A 15,033-nucleotide genomic window follows, 5' to 3' on the forward strand; every position below is an offset into this window, starting at 1 on the left:
GGGCCATCCCACTTTACAGCTAAGTAAACAGTCTGAGACATGAGGTGTCATATAAGAAACCAGAACTTAGAGCCAAGGTTTCCAGTGCCCAAATCAGACCTATTTCTTTGCCCAACCCAGGTAAACGTAGGTGACTCAGTGGAGAGAGCCCTGCCCTCAAGGGAACCAAGTTTCTGATAGCTGACCACCCAGAGTAGAACAGCCCAGGAAGGCTGAGACAGCCCCATTCTGCCCAGGAGCCCCAGATGCCCATAGACCTTCCTGGGGAGAGCCTACTGGCTAATGGATTTACAAATCAGCTCAGAGATATGGACAAAGTCACATGGTTATAAACACCTGTGACACCTGATGCTATTCTTAACAGCAAAAACAACAACAGAGGACAGACAGACAGACAGACAGACACACACACACACACACACACACACACACATGAGATATGGTCCCATGTAGCCCAGGCTGGTCTCCAGCTCACCTTGTAGCCAAAGATGACCTTGAACTCCTGATCCTCCTACCTCTACCTCCTGAATGCTAGGATTATAGGTATGGGCCATTGTACCCAGTTAATGTGATGCTAAAGATGGAACCCAGGGCCTTGCATATGCCAACCAAGTGTCCTACCACTGAGCCCTATCTCCGGTTGTTTGTTTACATTCATTTATTGTGTGTGTGTGTGTGTGTGTGTGTGTGTGTGTGTGTGTGTGTGTGTGTAAGTGGAAGTTGGGTCTGTCCTACCATGCAAGTTCTGGGGCTCAAAGTCAGGTCACCAGGCTTGAGAGCAAGCACCTTCACCCACTAAGCCACCTCACCAGCTTCCCAAATGCCAAGGGGACAAGTACACATATCCTGGATGGACTCTGCTTTAGTGTGATAATTTATCTACGTGCACTGGACAAGTCGCTGCTTAGAGGGATACATTACTGCTAAAATGGATGTGTAAAGAATGCTCTCTGCAGGGAGCCTGCCACCTTACAAGGCCACTCAGAGGTCTCAGGGAAGGAGGGATGCCCACACCCCTTCACTGTACAACTACCAGCATGGACGTGTGTTCGTCATCTGAGGTGAGGAGGGGCTACCTGAGGGCAGTGGGGGTCTTAGGTAGGAGTGTGTGTGTGTGCGAGCACATGCAGCATGGCACACATAAAATTTTAAAACATTTATTTAGAGTGTGTGTGTGTGTGTGTGTGTGTGTGTGTGTGTGTGCACACGCACATGTAACGGTACATATGTAGAAGTCAAAGGACAGCTACTGGCAGTCAGCCCCTATGCCTCTGTCTCTATGTAGTTTTGGTTGACCTGGAACTTGCTATGTAGACCAGGCTGGCCTTGACCTCACAGAGCTCCTCCAGCCTCTGTAGCTTGAGTTCTGGGACAAAAGGTGTGCACCATCGTGCTGGGCTGTTGTGCTTTCTACCGCATGAATCCTGGGATCAAACTCAGGTGGCAAGATTCTTTACCCTGAGCCATCTCTCCAGCCTGTGGTCACTCTAACTTCCCCTTTAAATGTGTCAAAATCTCTGCCCACTATATTTCATAACACCCAGAGGTACTTACACGCACATATGTCCTTCAGCAACCTGTGGTTAGTGACCGACGCACCACACCCAGGCCTTGCTACTGTACCCCAGTCCACAACCTGTGACACAGGGTAGCAGTGGCCTCCTCCTTCCCCGGGCTCTTGCTCTCGGAGGGCAGACCCTGTAGCCAGCCCCCGGACTTTGGACCTGGCTATGAGGCTGGGCTCTATACACAGTTGGGCAGGAACTGGATTTTCCTCTTTCTTGACACTTCCCCACCTCAGCCTTGCCCAGAACTGGACATTGCAGGATTGACGGGTCAGCCGACTGATGGGGCTTCCAGAGAACCATCCTGGACATTTCCCAGCCTAGGCTGGATCCGAGTCCCTGTGAGAAACAACCAAAAGAGTCCAAAAGCTTGATTCTGCCAGGTGTCTGGAGGGCCTGCCAGCCAAAGGCCCTGCCCTGCCCCAAGCAAGTGTCATCAGGGCCACAGTGAAGGTGGCTCAGCAAGGAGGGGCGGGATTGGGTAACCAGACACAAAGGGGCATGTGTGGGGGCACATACCTGTGACCTGGCGTTCAGGGAGCGGGCAGGAAGACAGCAAGCTTGAGGCCAGGCTCATCTACATAGCAAGACCCCTGTCCAGCAAATAAAAAACAGTAACAACTTGAGTTTGATCCCTGGACCCACATGGAGAGAACTGTCACCCAAAATTTGTCCTCTGACTTCCATATGAAACACACATTCACACACAGAATGAATGAATGAATGAATGAATGAATGAATGAGCGAGTGAGTGAATGAATGACAAAAGCAAACCACAAACAAATAAACAAACCAACCAAAAGCCAAAACAAACAGGCTTTACCTGCACGCCCTAAGCCAGGAACGGAGATACTTGTTAACTAGCTTCTCTGCTCTTCAGCTCTGACTCCAGAAGAAAGAGAGGGCAGAAGGAAGGACAGGAAGGCCAAAGGAAGGGAGAAGGTTAAATTTGGAAGCCAGGTCAAGCCGGACCTGAAGCGGTCTCTTCTGAGTGTGGTGCTCCAGGCTGGAGCAGGCCTCTCCCTGGGTGGGAAGATCAATGGACACTCTGCCTCTGTGTGACAGGCACCTGGAGACTTTGGGAATGACCATGCCACCACGTTCTGTGTGTCACTTTTAAGACAAAGAAGGAGCACTTATTAGAAGCCACCTACTTCTCAGGGTTGAATGGTGCTCAGGGGAGCCAGGCAAGGGGCACGTGGGCTTGAAGGACAGGAGGGCTGCTGCGGGCCCCCTGTGTGGCCTGTGGGTCCCACCCTCCAGTCTATAGCTGGTCTGTGTCCTAGAGCTGAGCTCCTCGCAGAAACTGAGGCATGGATCCAGCAGGGAGGAGCAGGCCGCTGGCCACCACAGGGTGACCAGGCACGGAGCTTGCCACCCTGGGTGCTGGTTTGCCCAGCTGGTTGGCTGGCAAGAACTGAGCCATGTAATTCTCACTTCCTCCACCTCCTCACATTCCTCAGCATTCCACCAACACGCTGGCTCTCGCAGGTGGCCCCGGCCAGGAGGGTGGCACCTTTATTTAGAGGCCTGCCATTCAGAGCCCCGAGCACCCACTCACCCCCAGCCTGAAGCGCTGCTGCTTCCCTCCCACTTTCTCTTTTTCAAACAGGCTCTTCTTTATGTCTTAGTCCTGGCCAAACCCTGTGGAGAGCGTGTCATCGGGTGGGCTGCTTGGGTACAGGGCAGAGCCACAGGGACACAGAGTACCGGGAAACAAGAGCCAGGGCCTGCAACTCCACAGGCCATGGAGGGATGGCTCAGGCTGAGCCTGGCTGTGTCTGCCTTTCTGTTCCCATGTCCTTTCTGAGGAAAGCCATCCGCTCAGGTCTCATCTAAGAGCCTGTAGGTCTGAGCGTCACTTATAAGGAAGAACAATTGTTTTTTAATAAAGAAAGTTATGAGAGACATTTTTTGCTGTTTATTTGTGTTTGTAAAATGGTTTCACACCTGCCATTGTGCTCTCCATCAGAGTGCTCCCCTCCACCATGCTTTCCTTCAGAGCACTTACCTCCACAGTGCTCTCCTCTATTGTACTCTCCTCCAGAGTGCTCCACCCCAGAGTGCTCCACCCCACAGTGCTCCAAAGTGCTCCACTCTAGAGTGCTCCACTTCACAATGCTCTACTCCACAATGCCCCTCTCCACAGTGCTCCACCCCACAGTGCTCCAAAGTGCTCCACTTCACAATGCCCCTCTCCACAGTGCTCCTCTCCACAGTGCTCCTCTCCATAGTGCTCCACCCCACAGTGCTCCACCCCACAGTGCTCCTCCCCACAGTGCTCCTCCCCACAGTGCTCCTCTCCACAGTGCTCCTCCCCACAGTGCTCCTCCCCACAGTGCTCCACCCCACAGTGCTCCTCTCCACAGTGCTCCTCTCCACAGTGCTCCTCTCCACAGTGCTCCTCCCCACAGTGCTCCTCCCCACAGTGCTCCTCCCCACAGTGCTCCTCTCCACAGTGCTCCACCCCACAGTGCTCCTCCCCACAGTGCTCCTCCCCACAGTGCTCCTCCCCACAGTGCTCCTCCCCACAGTGCTCCTCTCCACAGTGCTCCACCCCACAGTGCTCCTCTCCACAGTGCTCCACCCCACAGTGCTCCTCCCCACAGTGCTCCTCCCCACAGTGCTCCTCTCCACAGTGCTCCACCCCACAGTGCTCCTCCCCACAGTGCTCCACCCCACAGTGCTCCTCTCCACAGTGCTCCTCCCCACAGTGCTCCTCCCCACAGTGCTCCTCCCCACAGTGCTCCTCCCCACAGTGCTCCTCCCCACAGTGCTCCTCCCCACAGTGCTCCTCCCCACAGTGCTCCTCCCCACAGTGCTCTGCTTTAGAGGTCAGAAGACAATTGCAGAAGCCAGTTTTCCTCCTCTGCTTTTCCTTGGGTCTTGGGGATTTGAACTCGGGTCATCAGGCCCGGTTGCCAATGTTTTTACTGTTTGTCTGTTTCTGTTTTTTTTTTTTTTTTTAATATATTCACAATGTTATGTGACCATCACTGTCTTTGTTGTTGTTTGTTTTTTGAGACAGGGTTTCTCTGTGTAGCCCTGGCTGTCCTGGAGCTCCCTCTGGAGACCCACCTGCCTCTGCTTGCTGAGTACCGGGATTAAAGGTGTTCGTCACCAGGCCCGGCTTCCAAAATCGTATTATAGGACATTTTCCTCACCCTAAGAAGAACCCTAAATCTATCACCAGTCACTTGTGGCTCAGCCCCTGGCAACCATGAATCTATCTTCTGTCTCCTTGGATGTGTCCACCCTGGACATTGGATAGAAGAATTATCACACATTATGCAGCCTTTGTGCCTGGTGTCTTACTCTCTTTAAGGTCCAGCCATGTTGTAACCTGTGCCAGGCTGCATACTCTTCCACTGATTGATGATCCTGAGGGATCGCCTCTATTCTTTGGTGATTACTGATAGTGTTTCTGGCTATCAAGATAGTGGGGTGCCAGCTGCACACGCCCTGCACCCCGAGTTTGATTTCGGGAACATACATAAAGGTGTGAGGAGAGAACAGACTTGGTAAAGCTGTGTCTGACCTCCACACGTGTTCTGCGGAAGGCATGTCCACATATATATCCCCCACACGAATACGTTGAGAAAGACCAAGGTCCCCATGAATACGCACTTGCACTTGTATTTTGGGCATGAATTTTCACTTCTCAGGTGGACACTGAGTAGTGAAATTGCTGAGTCATATGGTGATTTTATGAACTGCTTTTTGAGGAACTAATACAAGGAGGGAATTTCTAATCCTTCATCCTGATAAACATAATACCCATCAGTCCTAGAAACTTAAAATACATATAAATATGCTCAGGAAAAAGTAAGGCAAGTGACCGACCACCTTGGTTCACTGTGGCCTTTCCTCAGGCTCGGTACTGGGAGCCGGACTGGGCTGAGCTGTCCTGGCTGGCCCTTCCGGCTTTCTGTTGGAAGCATTTTTCACAGTTTATAGGGTGGTTCCTCCCAGCGTACCACACACAGTCGGTCAGCCTGCTACATTTGAACATCTAGCTCATTCCTCTGCATTTTGTTATTGTTTTACTCAGGGTCTCAGTAGCCCAGGCTGGCCTCAAGCCTGTGGTTGACCTGCTGCTCTGACATACCCAGTTTCCTGTATTTATTATTTCTTCCTTGAAGAATGTCTTAGTCTCTGGTAAGTTTTGAGATAAAAATCTTAGAAGTGAAATTCTGAGCAGAAGACTGTAAACATTTTTTTTTTTAAAGAAATCTTTTATTTCGAAATAAGCGAATCTATAGGGAAGCGGTGGCGATGGTTGGGGGATGTCCATCAGAGGCAGACTTTCCTACCCAGCGCACCCCTATCCGAGCAAACAGTTTAGCTGGCCTGGTTCAAAATGCCAGACGATCTGAGCTTCGCTGGTTCTCCACAAATGTCCATTTCTCGCCTGCAGATCCTCTCCGGGACCCCATGCTGTATTTAACAGGGTGTGGACACCTGTGTGTGTACACACAGGACACTCTATAAATGTGTGCATATATGGGCAAGTGTGGGTTTTGTTTATTTTTTCTTGGGAGTGCTGGGGGATGGAAACTCTCTGCTGAGCTGTACCCCAGCCCCAGCTGTTTGGATTTATGATGCCAATAACAGTATTTGGGGAACCCCAACAATGTGATAAACATGGCAGAAACAACAACTCTAGACTTCCTCAGCCAACTTTTTATTTTTAGTAGGGTCTCATGTAGCCCAGGCTAGTCCCAAACTCCCTATGTAGCCAAAAACGACCTTGAATTTCTGACTCTCCTACCTCTTCCTCCTATAGGTTGGGATTACAGAGGTGAACCCACACACACAGTTTGTGCAGTATGGGGGACAGAACCCCATTCTGGGCTACCACTCTATGGGAACGCAGGCCCAGCCCTGTTAGGAAGCCCTTCATTGCTGGTGACTTTATAGTTTGGTTTTTGTTTTTGTTTAGTGGCCACTCTCTTTTCCTGGTTTTTGATTCCCCACCTACAGGGGGGTGTGGGGTGAGGGGGTGAGAGAGAGTGAAGGGGGTATGTGTGTTATTGCCAGGTCTTTAGTTGATTTCAAGGTGACATACAAGTCAGGTGGGCCTCCGAGGCTGTGACCATGCTGCACTGAGCCCCTCAGGCAGGGTCCTCCGGACCCCACCTTTTGAGCCCTCCTGTCTCCTTCTATTCAACAGAAGTCAATTCAGGCTTGTGTAGGGACCAGAGGGACCGCTGTGGTACTTTGTGACACCCCAGGCCAGCAGCAGACACTGTTTTGATATTGTGAAGGGCACCGAGCTCGGCCTTGTGAGAACAACACCCCCGGGGTGATAGAGCCCTTCTGGACTGACTTCAGCCCTGACTTCAGCTTCCTGCTGCCCAGTGAGACCCCATCTGGCTATGATCGGACCCATCCCTACAAGGGTCTCCCTGAACCCAAGAGGTTTATGGCACTGCCCAGAAAACAGACAGGATGCTGGAGAAAGGGTGTGCCCTATGAGTGGTCCAGTCTCGGAGCTCACACTGTGGCCCTGCCTCCCTGAGCACAGGGCTTGTTTTCCAGCCTCTTGATAACCCCTCCACATGGAAGTTGGTCCCCTCCTCCAGTCTCTCCCCTCCCCTCCCTCATCTCCTCCCCATAAGGAGGATCAAGACCCAGCTTCAGGAAAATCAAGGAAGGAGAGATGGCTCTTCCCGAAGTTCAAGTATTACCCAGGGACAGGACAGAAACATACTGACCAGCTCAATGTGGTGAAAAACTGAGAAATAATCCAGCTTTGTGGAGAGGAGAGGAGAGGAGAAGAGGAGAGGAGAGGAGAGGAGAGAGAGAGAGAGAGAGAGAGAGAGAGAGAGAGAGAGAGAGAGAGAGAGTCTGTGTTCTGACTGTCCTAAAACTGCCATGTGACCTCCACCCTAGCCTGCCATTCCATAGTGGTGAGCAGAGGGTTCCTCCAACAGTTTCAGGTCACTGTGAGTGCTGGCTTTGGTGATCTGGCACTTCCTGGCAGCTCTCTTCCTGGGACCTGATTGCTGATTTTTTTTTTTTTCCCCTGAGACATAGTTTCTCTGTGTAGCTTTGCGCCTTTCCTGGAACTCACTTGGTAGACCAGGCTGGCCTCGAACTCACAGAGATCCGCCTACCTCTGCCTGGGATGCTGGGATTACAGGCGTGCGCCGCCCAGTCCTGTTTGTTTGTTTTTTCACTGTGGCCTGTCTTTGGTCAAACTGGGGAGGTCTCTGCAGTTCCTTTGTCAGCATCATGACAAGCTCTGGGCTTGGCCAGGTGTCCCTGGTGTCTCAGCTGCTGTCCTCCAGGGCTGTCACGGAACCTGCTACTCTCATTGTGGGGAGGAGGCCACATCTGCCTGTGGCCTTCCCACAGTGGTCTGGCCAGCGAGGGGCCGGACTGATGGGACTCAAGATGGGCTCTGGAGCTCTCTGGGTCTGCCCCCAGGGGGCACAGAAGAAACGGGAAAGCAGCCCTTCTAGAATGGACCTACAAGGCACTGCCTGAGTAAACTTGTACTTGTGTTCCTCACCATGCCTGGTGGGGCAGAGAGACTATGGCTGCATAAGCCCCACCCACCCGCTGGAAGCTTCTTTGTGGGGTGCAGTAAGCCTGTCTCAGAGTACCAAGTCCCTTCTAGTTTCTCTGCCCTGCAGAGCTCTGACTGTGGGCCGAGGAAGGGCACCTGTCTAGTAGGGTTAATGCAAGGAAGGCACTAGAAACCCCAGCAGGCCCCCTGAACAGAGTCCCCTTGGACATGGCCTCTCTGGACCCCCATTCCCCTATGGGCAGGATCCTCCTGGATAGGCCCTTTCTGGACAAGGTTATACACACTTTGGTCCTCAGATGTCAGCAGAGGATAGGGACCCATTTCTGTGATTCTTAGCATGGAGGATGGATCAGCTCAGTCTCGAGAGGGTACCAACAAGCAGTCCTGGGCACGAGTCACTCCAGTTTCTGACTTCCACCCTTGTCTCCTACACCCCAGGGCCAAACATTAGAAAGAATCGCTAAGACCCCTGACCCTCTGAAGATGGCTCCTTACCAGGCTCTCCCCAGGAGCCAATGAGAATCGATGTCTTATCCACCCACGTTTCAGCCTAAGAGCCAGGGGAGTTGGATTGTTTTTCCCATCTGTTCTATGAAGCTCTTTCCAGGTGACATGGGGCTGGCACTGAGAGAGAATAGGAACTCATGGCATAGGTGATAAAAGGCCACCCATCCTTCAAATGGAGGCATGGCAACCCAGATATTCAAAGGACCTCATCCAAGGTCACAGAGCGCTTAGAGGAGGGGTCTTGCCCTGCAGTCTTTCAACAGCTGATATCTTACACAATCTACCCTATGCAGAGGATCAGGAGTTGAACCTGCCAAGATTGCAGAACCAGGGTGGGGAAGAGTTCCCCTTGATGGTGATTTCCCATCCACCGCAGCTTGTGGCCAAGTCGAGTCCTGTATTTACCTATGCAGTCTTGTCCGGGGATTATGATTTTGAGACACTGGGGATTTCCAAAACTGAGTGGGGAAAAAGTTCAGGCACTGAGGATGTGGCCAAGTTAGTGGAGGTCTTGTCTAGCATCTGTGAAGCCCTGAGTAAGGTCCCCTAGCTCTGCATTGAACTGAGTGGTTCACACCTATAGTCCTAGCACTAGAGATGTGGAGGCAGGAGGATCAGATGTTCTGGGTCATCCTGGACTAAAATAGTGAGTGTGAGGCTAGCCCGGACTACATGAGACTGTGTCTCAAAAAAATAAAAAATTTAAAAAAAGGAAGTCCAGTAAAGTTGAATTTGACATTTTTGCCCTGTTTGGGTTTCTGCAGTGGTGTGTGTTTCTAGTGCTTTCTACCCTCAGCCTGTTCCACACAGGTTAGACTCTGTGTTAGACTCTGAGCTTTGAGTGGGCTGCAGAGACAGCAGTGTGGGGGACGGGACCTGTAGCACAGAAGTCATGTGACTGCCCCATCTGTGGCAGAGTGGGGTCTCTGAGTGACAGGAACCCACAGTGACATATTTTGAAGGCTTATGACTCAAGGATCAATGTCATGTACTATCCACTCATTCATGTATCTCAGAACATTTTAGAAATATTTATTTGGGGGGCTGAAGAGAGGTCTTGGTGGTTAAGAGCACATGCTCTTGCAGAGGACCTGAGTTCAATTCCCAGCACTTACACAGAGGCTTACGACCATCTGTAACTCCAGTTCCAGGGAATCCAACACCTTCTACTGGCCTCTGTGAGTACCAAGCACACATGTGGTCTACAGACATATATGCAGGCAATACATCCATACACATAAAATGACAATAATAAATTAAAAACAATTAAAATAAATAATTATTTCAAGTCTCCTGGGGGGGGTGTCACATTGATGATAAGAGACAGTACCAGGAGGGCAGGGCTCCTCAAGTCACATCTTTGACACTGTGTCTTTGGAACTGTGAGTGGGATGGACTTTATCTTTCCTGTTTTGACCCTTTGTTTAGGCAACAGGTTGGGGTGTGGGGCAGGGGTGGGGACAGCTATCAGGGAAGACAGTAACTACAAGGTTCTTCTTTTGGACACTTTAGCAACTTCCTGTGACTCTTGAGAAAGGACAGGTGTAACCCCTTTTTCCCTGAGATGTGTGGCCTCCAACCTAGGTCTGTGGTCGCAAGGCCTAGGACTCCAGCTCAGCCAAAGCAAGTTAGAAACCAGAGCCAGTCTACTGATCAACAGGCATGGGTGGATGTTGAATAAGTAGCCTCAGGAAGACCTTCACTCATGAGGAATCCAACCTTTCTTCAGCTCCAGCTTCTGATCTACCTGCCCTTTCCTCCCTTGAAGTTTAGGGGAGCCATGTCTTTCCAGAGAAACCTCGGCACCAGCAGGAGAAAGCTGTGGGCCTGGCCTTGGGTCTCCCATGGAAGGATGCTGGTGGCGAAGTCTCATCAAACTCACATGCACTTGTGACAACATTTCCCTCTGCCACCCACAGCAGGGCCTAGGCTGAAGGCTTCAGAGGCTGCCAGGGTGTGACCCAGGCCATATCTGGGGTACCAGGTATGCTGCTGTGGGGAGAATCCTCTAGATATAAGCATGTCCTCACACCATGACGAACCTGGAAACAGCCTGGCCTTGTGGCTCCTTGTCCCACACACTCAGGGACTCCTCAGCCACCCGATATCATTTCATCCAGGACTGTCTACTCCAAAGCAATTCCAGAATCCTCACTTTCAGCCTGCCTAAAGAGGCCCTCTCCAGCTCCCCCCAGGCCTCAGCCAGCTGTCCCTCCAACCTCCCAGACCGTTGTCCTCTCCCATCCTGACTAGGCTGGCTCCATGGCTTTCATCTCCTCTTCCTCCTCCTTTCTTTGTTTTTAATTATGTTTGTGCACCACGTGTGTGCAATTCCTGTAGAGGCCTGAAGAAGATGTCAGATCCTCTGGGACCTGAGACTTGTTGTGTGCTGTGGATATCGCTCTGTGTAAATAAAGTTCTGATTGGCCAGTGGCCAGGCAGGAAGTATAGGCGGGACAAGAGAGAAGAGAATTCTGGGAAGTAGAAGGTTGGGGGGGAGTCACCGCCAGCCGCCGCCGCCATGAGAAACAACATGTAAAGACACTGGTAAGCCACAAGCCATGTGGCAAAGTATAAACTAACAGAAATGGGTTAATTTAAGATAGAAGAAGTAGATAACAAGAAGCCTGCCACGGCCATAAAGTTTGTAAGTCATATAAGTCTCTGTGTGCTTACTTGGTGGGGTCTGAGAGACTGTGGGACTGGTGGGTGAGAGAGATTTATCCTGACTCTGGGCCAGGTAGGAAAACTCTAACTACAGTTGTGAGCCTCCTTGTGGTGCTGGAACTCAAACCCAGGTCCTCTGGAAGAGCAGCCAGTGCTCTGAACTGCTGAGCCATCTCTCCAGCCCCTGACCAGGCCCTTTCTCTACCCTCAGCTACCATCTTCCCTGAGCCTCCCAGCCCTGGTTTCTTACTTAGGGTTGCATCCTCCACCCTCTGTCCTCACACTCAGCCCTGCCCAGATCACTCCAATCCATAGGCAGCTGACAACTCTACTTTTCCTTTACTCTACCAAGCCTTTCCCAAAACCTCTCTCCTCACCTTCCCATCTCACGGGAGCAAACAACCAAATCCCTGCTGTCATTAGGAGGTGCTGACAGGACACTGGCTCTCCAGTCCCCTGTAGTCATTCAGATTCCCCCCCTGCCCAACGCAGCAGCAGATGGACCACCTGGGAGAGCCACCATGCTGCCCACCATCCAAGATGTCACCTGTCCTGCCTCGGCTGCCCCAGCCTCGTTGTTCATAAGCCACATCTGATACAAGAAGGATGCTGGGCATAGAGAAGGCAGGGACAGGGAGGCCTGAGGAGATGGAGGTAGAGTTGAGGGGACTGGCCTGCTTTCTGGTTCCACTCAAGGTGGGGACCTGTTAAGGAGGCCCCATCTCAGTTCTGCTGAAGGAGCAGAGGCTGAGGGTGGAGGGGGTACCAGACATAGATCTGGAGAGTCAAGATGTGAGACAAGAAACAGGGACTGTTGGGCTCTGGGAGCCTAGCTTTGCTCAGAACAGAGCAAGGCAGGACTTCTCTGCACAGTGCCATGGGGAAGGGGAGGCAGGGTCAGATAGGGAGGGGAGAGTGGGAGGGAGAGAGGGAGGAGCTGCCTGTGAGGGTCAAGGTGGGCATGTCTGCTAGAGTGTGGAGACAGGGACAGACCTTAGAGGTGCTTGATGGCCATAGCCTGAAGCCACAGGAGGTGTGAGGCAGAAGAAGGCTTCTGCTCTGGTTTCTGGCCTTGACCCCTGGTGGGTGGTGAAAGCCTTCCTCAAGGAACCCAGGAAAGAGCGGGCTTGACCATGAAGAGCTGGGTTTTGCTCATGCCAGTCCTTAGTGTCAACACTATGGTGCACATCTGTCATCCTTGGGAGGTAGAGGGAGGAAGATCAGGAGTTTGGAGCCAGCTAGGCCTGCGCAGTGAGTGCAGTTTTCTTGGGCTCCAGACTGAGAACCTGTCCAAAAAAATTAAGGCCAGGGGTTGGAGCTCTTAGGGGATGGCTCAGGGCTTGTGTACAAGCAGGGACACCAGAGTTGGGATCACTAGAACACAGGTGGGCGTGGCTGATGGCTGCAAACCCAGCTTTGGAAGAGACCAATGTTTGATCCCTGGAAACCTCATGGTAGGAGACAGCAGATACCCACAAGTTGTCCCCTGACACACAGTACATGAGATACATGTGCTTACTTTAAAATAAAGAAATGGATTAAATTGGCAGAGAGTGGAGGATTGTTGAGGATTGTTTCTTGTCAGGAAGAAAGAAAAGGAAGGAAGGAAGGAAGGAAGGAAGGAAGGAAGGAAGGAAGGAAGGAAGGAAAAGAAAGATAGACTTGGTTGGTTATATGTAATTTCCAATGAAGAATAGTATGTGTTTTATTATTATGTGTAAACTTTTAATCATCTTCTGTGTTACCAAAACATTGTGTGTGTGTGTGTGTGTGTGTGTGTGTGTGTGTGTGTGTGTGTGTGTGTGTGTCTATAAAGTCCCTTGCTAACATTTCCAGAGCACTACTGGCAGACATCTTGGCTGAAGAGAGACAGCAGCTGACTCCAGATAGGTTCTAGAGGAGGGGCTTTGCAGGAGAGAAGAGGCCTGTAAGTGAGGCTCAGGGGAGGGACTGCCCTGAACTGGTTCAGAGATGGGGCGGGGGTTTGGGAGTGTGTGGGGGTCTTAGAACAGTGGGGATGGTTGAAAAAGGCAGGCAACTGACCCACCTCCCACTTCCTCTGTCAGGTTGGATGAAGATGTTTTTCAAAGCAAGAAATGAAGAGCTGAAGAGGTTTGTCTGGGCAGCCACGGAGGGCCAGGAGGAGGCAGGAGGGGACAAGGAAGAAATGCAGTTTGCACAGTGGGAACCAGAGTGGACAGCAAACCAGAGCCCCAGAACACATCGAGATTGGGATTTCTTTGTTAACCATGGAACAATCCTGGGTGGAGCCCAAGGTATAGAAAACTTAAGCATCATTCATTCAGGACCCTCAAAGGTAACGGTCTGAGTGAGGATTGGTACGTAGGCAGCTTGGCAGTGCTGAGCAGGCTGACTGCACACAGGTGCCCTGCTTCTCAGCAAAGTCCAGGCCGACACACACTCCAGGACCAGGGTTTGCCAGAGGAAGGGGGGGTCACATGTTGAGGTTTGGGGGCATTGATAGTACTGAGAAAACGACTCCAAGTCTCAGGCTCCATCTGCCACCTACTTCCTGTCACCTGAGGCTCTGAGCACAGCACCATGCCTGGTGACTTTGTAACCAATGGTGCATGCATTTATTTATACATCACCGTGCTATTTTGTAACATTATTGCAAGGTTAAGAAGCAGGTGACAGGTTAGTGATTTACAATACTGCCCTGCCCCTAGAACATTCAGCAAGCACTACCGGGTTTCATGGAAGCCAACTGATCCCCCCAGGCTGGCTTGGGCAGTTTTTCAAACTGGTAGGGACCCACTGGGGCATTGGGAGATCATCTCAAGTGTCATTACCAGGATTTGAGAAAGCCAAGCAGAAGCTGCTAGGACATATATTCCATATTTTATAGAACCAATTGTTTGTGTTAGGCAACATATATATCTTTTTTTTTTCCAGACAGGGTTTCTCTGTGTAGCTTTGCGCCTTTCCTGGAACTCACTCTGTAGCCCAGATTGGCCTCGAACTCACAGAGATCCGCCTGGCTCTGCTTCCCGAGTGCTGGGATTAAAGGCGTGCGCCACCACCACCCGGCTATATCTTACTATTTTTTTTTTGCATGTGTGTATTTATGTTCCTCTGTGTGTGTCTTGTATACATGTGTGTATAGGCTAATCTCAGATGTCCTTCTTTAGGAGCCATCTTCCTTTTTAAAAAAAAAAAAGATTTATTTTATTATTTATTTATTTATGTGTGTGTGTGCATGTGTGTGTGTATGTGTGCACTTGCCCACATACAAGTGCCCATGGATGCCAAAAGAGGGCATTGGAGCCGCTGGAGGTGGAGTTCCAGGCAGTTGTGAACCATCCGACAGAGGAACTGAACCGTGACTATGGAGGACAGCCAGGTGCATGCCTGGGCACTCTAGCTGAGACAGAGGCTGAGCCGGCTGGGAAATGTAGAAGCAGTGGCCCCTAGGTTTGCTGTGGGAAGCAGGGGTCATGCAGGTAGTCCATAGCCCCTCCAGTGACTTCCAAGGGAAGCAGCGGGTTTGCCTGGAGGCAGGGCTCTGCTCACCTGTGTGACTGGGGAGGAGAAGGCGGCTGAAAAAGCTGTCCTGTTTGGTGAACTTCAGCCATTTAGTGTAGAAGGCTCATGGGTGAGAGAGACAGGATCTTCAAAGGTTCTGTTCAAGTAGAGAGAGTTTGTGGGGGATAAAGAGCCTTGGAAACATCAAGCAGAAGGACATAGCAGGCGTAAGTCCTTGGAAGATGACTCTGGGGGGACATTTTGGTGAGAGAA

At 51.2% G+C, this 15,033-nt stretch overlaps 1 long non-coding RNA gene across 1 annotated transcript; it reads left to right on the forward strand.

Moving 5' to 3' along the window:
* The first annotated feature begins 499 nt into the window (after positions 1-499).
* On the forward strand, positions 500-3,473 carry LOC118579216. The gene is made up of 2 exons (XR_004944450.1): positions 500-1,061; positions 2,446-3,473. It is a non-coding gene; the product is annotated as an uncharacterized LOC118579216 (long non-coding RNA).
* The last annotated feature ends 11,560 nt before the right edge of the window (positions 3,474-15,033 follow it).

The sequence above is a fragment of the Onychomys torridus genome, chromosome 3, assembly GCF_903995425.1.
Source record: "Onychomys torridus chromosome 3, mOncTor1.1, whole genome shotgun sequence".
NCBI classification, from domain to species: Eukaryota; Metazoa; Chordata; class Mammalia; order Rodentia; family Cricetidae; genus Onychomys; species Onychomys torridus.